We start from the raw sequence: 8,601 nt of genomic DNA on the forward strand, positions 1-8,601 counted from the left end.
ACAGGCAGAGGGAGAAGCAGGCTCCATGCACCAGGAGCCCGACGTGGGATTCGATCCCGGGTCTCCAGGATCGCGCCCTGGGCCAAAGGCAGGCGCCAAACCGCTGCGCCACCCAGGGATCCTAGAGATAAAAATTCTAATAAAGAACCTCCCAAAATGCTAGAGATAAAAAAAAAAAAGATTAAAAAAAAACACTGTAAGAGAAATGAAGAATGACTTTCCTAAGTTTATACAGACTGTACATAACTGAGGAAAGAATCGGTGAGCTAGAGGATATAGCAATAGAAACATCAAAAACTAAAAAGCAAAGAGAACAAAGATGAAAAATGGAGAACAGAATTCTAGGGACTGTTGGCAACTACAAAAGGTGTAACGTACACATAATGAGAATACCAAAAGGAGAAAAAAGGGACAGAAGAAAATATGAAACAATAATGACTGAGAATTTCCCCCAAATTAATGTCAGACACCTATCCACAGCTCCAGGAAGTTCAGAGAACACCAAAGAGAATAAATGTCAAAATATCTACACCTAGGAATATCATCTTCAAACCAAAGAAAATCAAAGACCCCCCCAAAAAAAAAATCTTGAAAGAAGCAGGAGAGCAAAATAACACATTATCTATAGAGGAACAAAGATAAGAATCACATCCTACTTCTCAGAAACGGTGCAAGCAGGAAAAGGAGTGGAGGGAAGTATTTCAAGTATTGAGGGAAAAGAGAAAGAAAAAAAGAAATAAGATATTTCATAATGGACAACACCCAAAGAATCTGCATTACATGACTTTTTACATTGTTTTACTTTGTGAAAATTCATCAAGCTATATAATGAACATAATAACAGGGTTTTTTCCCCTAAAATGTCTACAGAATAGTGAGAAGGAGGGGAGATGAAAAATAGCGAAGCTTTAATGACTATATTCACTCTCCCACTGCAAACCATCTGCCACAGGCCCAAGTTCTAGATAGGAAAACCGATTAACCTCACGTCATGTTCACAACTTTGCTAATTACAAAAGACTGGACATTTTGACTACTGGATTTTCAATTACCTAAATGTAACCAGAAAGTGCGTGGGGTTCCTGAGCCTTCATTCAGGGTCAGTGCTTTAAGAACTGGGCAATGTGGCACCCAGTGACCTTTCCGAGTCCTTGGCCGGGCAGATCCCTGAGGCATGCACCAGGGCTCCTATACCAAATGTTTCAAAGTCTTTTTAAAAATATTTGGGTCCCCATGAAGCCCTATTCTACCCAAGCTTATCAGGAGATTTGAGTAGGAATGGGGTTGATGGGCTTCATCATTTATAAAATCAGGAGTGCTCACGAAGGAAGTAAAGCTCTGACAGCTTCGAGCCCTGCCCCTGCTCATGGTCATCACTGAGCAGCTTTACTTAGAACCCACCCGAGATGGAACATCAGTCGGGCTGTAAATCTCAGGAAGCTCTGTTAGATGGGAACATGGAGCATTGCTGTAACTTGTAAACATGCCATTTCCTTTGTGACGTGAATAAAGGTATCTGTGAGGTACACCAAACAAACAAAAATATTGGGCAACAAAAAGGGGTTGTGCTTATAATTATTTTTTAAACCCTCCTGGGGTGGTGTGTGCTTGCTCTTTCCTTGTCTTTGCACTCAAGGCAGAAGATGCAGTGAAGGACCTAAGTTACAGCCTGGAACACAGCTGCTGGGACTCTGCTGGGGGCGCGGAGGGGCGGCGGGGGCGCGGCGGGGCGGCGGGGGCGCGGCGGGGGCGCGGAGGGGCGGCGGGGGGCGCGGCGGGGGCGCGGCGGGGCGGCGGGGGCGCGGCGGGGCGGCGGGGGCGCGGCGCGCGGCCTGGGCTCCCCGGCGCGGGCCCGGCCCCTCCCCAGATGCCTCCGCGCGCCCGCCGCCCCCCAGCGGGCCGGGCCTCTCGGGCGCCCAGTGCGCAGGCGCCTGCGGGGGGCTCCGAGCGTGCGCCGGCCTGGAGCGCCGGGGGAGCGCGGCGGCGGCCCCGCGGACCGACGGCCGGCCGGACCCGCCCTGTCGCCCTGCGCCTGCTGAGCTCCGAGCGCCCGAGCGTGTCTGCGCTGAGGAAGGTGCGAGCCGCGGGCGGGGCGCGAGCAGGGACCCCGGGCAGCCGGGGCGCACAGTCGCGGGCTGCGCGGCGGCCTCGTCCGTCGCCGGCGGGGGCTCCCCGACCCTGCGCTCCCGGGGCGTGGGTGCGGCGCGGGCTGTGCGGGGCGGACGGGCGCGCTGGGAGGTCTGGGGGAGCTGCGGGGACTGAGGAGGGCGGGGTCCGGCTCCCGCGGGGCAGCCGCGAGGGCACCGGCGCAGGCGGAAGCGCTCGGGTTTAGGGCAGCGCCAGCGGCAGGACGGCGGGTCCCTGGACGGCTCGGGAGCCTCCGGCCACGCCGCACCTGGTGCGGGTCCGTGCTCCGGGTGCGGGGCGCCGCCCCCGGGCGCTGAGGCACGTGGGGGGCCGCGCGCTGACTTCGCGGCGCCCTGGCTCGGGGCGAGCGGCTCTCCCGGGGCGTGGGTGCGGCGCGGGCCGCGCTGGGCTGGTTTTCATCATCTCCTAGGACTTATCTGTTACTTTTAAAATTGTTTCCTTGTTTATGATTTTAAAAAGCCATAGTTTACATATCGGGGCCGTATAATTCAAAAAAATCGATCATCTTCAGAAGTTGATTTTCTTATATGTGTTTTCTATTTTATTGGTAAAAGATTTTACTTACTGATTTGTGAGAGACACAGACAGAGGCAGACACAGGCAGAGGGAGAAGCAGGCGCCCCGTGGGAAGCCCCGTGGGAAGCCCCGTGGGAAGCCCCCTGTGGGGCTGGATCCCGGGCCGGAATCACGCCCTGAGCCGACGCGAGTTGCTCAGCTTCTCATACAAGGGTTTGTAAGGTGCCCCCCACAGAATTCGGTGTATAATGATACAGGCCTCACTTTACACATACACAGATACATACACCTTCAAAAACTTGACAATTGCCAAGATCAATGGCTAAGGTCAGAGGTTCAAATTGAAAATTATGTAAAAAAGAGGTAGAATCTCACTATTTTATTATTGATTTCAGGAGCAGTAAAGGGAATTCCTTGTTCCTTGGAAATATGGTTAGTTTAATTAATAATACTAGTTCAGCTATAACATAATTTATGAGGTATAGTTCTGGGGGGGCGTTAACTGAGGTAATATATTAGAACAGCCCCGGCACATGGTAAATAGTCTATTTCATATGTAACTCAGTGAGCTTCAGCTGTTGTTATTATTACTGTTATTCATCAAGACTGTTATTTTAAGATTATTTTACAGAGAGGCAGGGGACAGGGGCAGAGGGAGACAGAATCTTAAGCGCACTCCACGCTCAGCATGGAGCTTGACACAAAGCTCCAAATCATGACCCTGATCATGGCTGGAGCTGAGACCAAGAGTCAGACACTCAACCCACTGCACCACCCAGGAGTGCCCATCACTACTGCTTTGAAAAATGAAAACTCTGAGTCAAACAGACCTAGATTCAAACCAGGTCTATACTTCATTTACCTCCCATAACTTACGTCAGCCTTCTTTCCATCATATGTTCAAAAGAAATGGTAATCTACACATGTAAACTGGACAGGAAAAAATACACAAACGTATGCACATACACAAGTGTGTGCATATAATACAGGTAAAATCTGAAAAAGCCTGAGGGACTGCATCAGTGACAATGTACCCACGTGGTTACCATAACTATGCAAGATGTCACCACTGGAGGAAGCAGGGTCAAGGGTACACGGGATCTGTATTATGTCTTTCAACACATGAATCCACAGTTATCTCAAAGTACAGTTAAAGCAAGAGGAAAAAAGGTAGTTAATATGATTGTTATAAGAATGCAAGGGAACAAGGCACGTAGTCCTCTGGTTGGCACAAAAGAGGCATATGATGAAGTTTTTAAAGATTTTATTTATTCATGAGACAGAGAGAGAGGCAGAGACATACGCAGAAAGAGAAGCAGGCTCCATGCAGGCAGCCCAAAGTGGGACTTGATCCCAGGACTCCAGGATCACACCTGGGCTGAAGGCTGACGCTTAAGCACTGAGCCACTCACGCGTCCCTGATAAAAACTTTTTAAATATTGGGCAGCCCGGGTGGCTCACCAGTTTAGCACTGCCTTTGGGCCAGTTACAGATCTCAAGTTACAGATCCAGCTTTCCAAGGGAAAGCAAATACATTTGGTGAATGATCACTGATTATCAGAATATGATAATACTTTAGGAAGATAATAGATATACTAATCAGCAGGTCATAATTTACGATTCTTTGCTAGTTATATATCTTGTAAAGCTGTCCCTGTGATGAACAGCAGCACTTCAGAGCAGGAATAACAACACGCTCCTGTGTCATAGATCCCAGGAGGTTTCAGTGCTCTTGTAGACAGCAGACAGAAATAAAAGGAAGTTTCTCCTTTTACTTAATATAATCCCACTGGAAAGTGAAATGTGTGCTGAGAGTTGATACTGACTTCTTCTAGGTCACCTCCCTGAAGAGGCCCCGGGCAGACACTGTCGTAATAGTTCTTGGACAGGAGTCTGATGGCCCCCAAAGGAGGTGGAGGGTTTCTGCAACAGGCTACTGGTGGAACAGGGCGCTACTGTCTGGTAGGAAGCTTCTAGTGAGGAGGGCCCCGAGAAACCTGCATCCTTTTCCTTAACTCTTTCAGAGGGTACAGCATACGCCCAGATTGGAGTTAAAGGTAAACTCAGTTCTGTGTAGCTTGTGGTTGTTGCTTTTGAATAATGAGCAGCTACAAGAAAGCAACACCACATATGGCTTAATAGGCCTTAGCTTCGTCGGGCTCCCGGTGCATGGAGCCTGCTTCTCCCTCTGCCTGTGTCTCTGCCTCTCTCTCTCTGTGTGTGACCATCATAAATAAATAAAAATTTTTTAAAAAAGTAAATCTTAAAAAAAGGGGGGGGGGTGGATCCCTGGGTGGCACAGCGGTTTAGCGCCTGCCTTTGGCCCAGGGCGTGAGTCTGGAGACCTGGGATCGAATCCCACGTCGGGCTCCCGGTGCATGGAGCCTGCTTCTCCCTCTGCCTGTGTCTCTGCCTCACTCTCTCTCTCTGTGTATGACTATCATAAATAAATAAAAAATTTAAAAAAAAATAAATCTTTAAAAAAAAATAGGCCTTAGCTTTTTGGAACTTGAATTTGGACATAGATAACGCAAATGGTTTTGAAGCTATATATCATTAGGAACTCTTTGGAAACCACAAAACCTTTTTAATGGGCCACTCTATCAATTTTCTGCTCTTCTAAGGAAGTTTTTCGTATTCGTGACTCATTTTACTCTTTGGCTAACACTGAGGCAAATGTAGTGACAATTTAGTTTTCTTCTTCCTCTGAAAGCTTGTACACATTTTCTGCCTCGGGTTGTGTCCACTTGGATGCCTGGAGAATGTTGACAAACGAAACGTTAGGCTAGCCTGTTGATGCTGCATATTTGTTTGGGCTTTAAAAATCAAAAAGGTTCCTTGGCTTCCTCGGAGAAGCATTCTGCTTGATGGCCCAGAATACTGATCCAGTAAAAACGACATGTTCCAGCCATCCTTCACACACACCTTAAGTGAAATTAATGAGATCACTCTACGATTACGCTTTGTGTTTTATTTTCACTTTCTAGGTCTGTATGAACTGTTGGCTGTTGTGCCAGGCCAGCTGGGGCCACATGTGGACAGCCAGGAAGACCTGACCTTCCTCTGGGATATGTTTGGTGAGAAAAGCCTGCATTCACTGGTAAAGGTAAAACCATGCTGATGTCAGATTCTCTTGGTGGGAAAACATGGAAAAATATTTTGAGCGCTGTCTCATAAACCAGAGATTAAATTGTTGCCTTCTGCAAGGCAGAACAAAACAGCCTTGTTCCACTTCCCTGACGGGCATGGAAATTGTTAAAGATTCTACCAAAAATACCTAGATGATTTCCCTTAATGGTGGTGATCTGGCTGTGTGCACTAATGGAGCCAACGTGTGCCTGCCCTTGTTTAGAGGAAGAATATGAAATAATAGCAGGACGGTTTAGGCTCCTAATGGACAATATTCATGAGCTGGAATTTAACTTGAGTAGATGCATGGTCACAGCAAAAATTAGAAGGAATATATTTTCTGACACTAAGGATGGCAGCAGTTCGTAGCCACATTAATTTAAAATAATTACCTTTCCACACAAATCTTAAGATAATTTGTTCCAGCTCTCTGAGAAAGTCCATGGTATTTTGATAGGGATTGCATTAAATGTGTAAATTGCACTAGGTAGCATTGACATTTTCACTATATTAATTCTTCCAATCCATGACCATGGAGTATTTTTCCATCTCTTTGTGTCTTCCTCAATTTCTTTCAGAAGGGTTCTGTAGTTTTTAAGGTATAGATCCTTTACCTCTTTGGTTAGGTTTATTCCTAGGTATCTTAGCTTTTGGGTGCAATTGTCAATGGGATTGACTCCTTAATTTCTCTTTCTTCAGTCTCACTGTTAGTGTAGAGAAATGCCACTGACTTCTGGGCATTGATTTTGTATCCTGCCACACTGCCAAATTGCTGCATGAGTTCTAGCAATCTTGGGGTGGAGGCTTTTGGGTTTTCTATGTAGAGTATCATGTCATCTGCGAAGAGGGAGAGTTTGACTTCTTCTTTGCCAGTTTGAATGCCTTTAAAGGCAGGAAACCAAAAATGTTGGAGAGGATGCAGAGAAAGGGGAACCCTCTTACACTGTTGGTGGGAATGTCAATTGGTGCAGCCACTCTGGAAAACTGTGGAGGTTCCTCAAAGAGTTAAAAATAGATCTGCCCTACATACAACTCAGCAATTGCACTGCTGGGGATTTACCCCAAAGATGCAGATGCAATGAAACGCCGGGACACCTGCACCCGGATGTTTCTAGCAGCAATGTCCACAATAGCCAAACTGTGGAAGGAGCCTTGGTGTCCATCAAAAGAGGAATGGATAAAGAAGATGTGGTTTATGTATACAATGGAATATTACTCAGTCATTAGAAATGACAAATACCCACCATTTGCTTCGACGTGGATGGAACTGGAGGGTATTATGCTGAGTGAAATAAGTCGGAGAAGGACAAACAGTATATGTTCTCATTCATTTGGGGAATATAAATAATAGTGAAAGGGAATAGAAGGGAAGGGAGAAGAAATGGGTAGGAAATATCAAAAAGGGAGACAGAACATAAAGACTCCTAACTCTGGGAAACGAACTAGGGGTGGTGGAAGGGGAGGAGGGCAGGGGGTGGGGGTGAGTGGGTGACGGGCACTGAAGGAGGCACTTGATGGGATGAGCACTGGGTGTTATTCTGTATGTTGGTAAATTGAACACCAATCAAAAATAAATTTATTATTAAAAAAATAATAAAATAAAAAAAAAGAGAAAGGGAGTTGGATGCTCAGCCTGTCCTCACCAGCAGGGTGAGGTTTCTCAAAGGTATTATGCTGAGTGAAATAAGTCAATCAGAGAAGGACAAACATTATATGGGCTCATTCATTTGGGGAATATAAATAATAGTGAAAGGGAATAGAGGGGAAGGGAGAAGAAATGGGTGGGAGATATCAGAAAGGGAGACAGAACATGAAGACTCCTAATTCTGGGAAACAAACTAGGGGTGGTGGAAGGGGAGTAGGGCCGGGGGTGAGGGTGATTGGATGGCGGGCACTGAGGGGGGCACTTGACGGGATGAGCACTGGGTGTTATTCTGTATGTTTGAAAATTGAACACCAATAAAAAATAAATTTATTATTAAAAAAAATAAATAAAAATCCCAAACGATAAATAAAATAAAATAAAAAGAAACTCCTCCCCCGTGTTGGTTAAACCTCAGGTCCTAGACACCACACCCACTAATCCAGCCACCCGATTGTGGATGCCAGGTCATCGGGGGTTGAGAGAGGGCTCCAGAGACCTGCATAAGCCCTGACATATCACTTCTTACTTATTTGAACATCTTCATAAGAAAGGTGATTTTAGTTTTAGTTCATTTGCTATTCAGCAGTTAACCAGGTAGAACTTCCTACTGTGTAGTTGGATACCTGGATCTTGAATTGACGATAATTAGTAAGTTCTAGGTTGGAGGTAATAGACTTGGGAGTCGGATCGCCAGATAAAATACAGGGCATCCAGTTTAATTTGAACTTAAGAGAAACAGTAATTTATTTATTTATTTTTTAGTGGACGTATGAACTGTGCTGTTTTTTTATATTTCCTTTTGTGAAATCTCGCAACTCTGATTGGGGTGTCATCAACATTTAGATAGTAACACTCTTTGTAACCACTTTATTGAGACATATATCAGACAGTTTACCCATTTCAAGTATATGTGCAAGGATGTGAAGTGTATGCACAAAGTGATGCAGCCACCTCCACGATTCTAGAATAATTTCATATAATTCCAAAAAACCCGTCTCATGTAGCTGTCTACCCCTAATCCTTCATCCTCTGACCCTTCCTCACTCCAGCCCTATGCAACCACTAATCTACTTTCTGTTTCTATTTACCTGTTCTGGACAATTCATGTAAATGGAATCATATGGTGGGTAGATTTGTTTGCGATCGGCTCCTGTCACTTAGCT

The 8,601-nt window shown here is 46.1% G+C and overlaps 1 pseudogene; it reads left to right on the forward strand.

Annotated features, from left to right (window-relative positions):
- Positions 1-1,197: 1,197 nt before the first annotated feature.
- Positions 1,198-1,380, forward strand: LOC121499502 (annotated as a pseudogene).
- Positions 1,381-8,601: the final 7,221 nt, after the last annotated feature.

This window comes from Vulpes lagopus, chromosome 10 (genome assembly GCF_018345385.1).
Source record: "Vulpes lagopus strain Blue_001 chromosome 10, ASM1834538v1, whole genome shotgun sequence".
NCBI lineage: Eukaryota > Metazoa > Chordata > Mammalia > Carnivora > Canidae > Vulpes > Vulpes lagopus.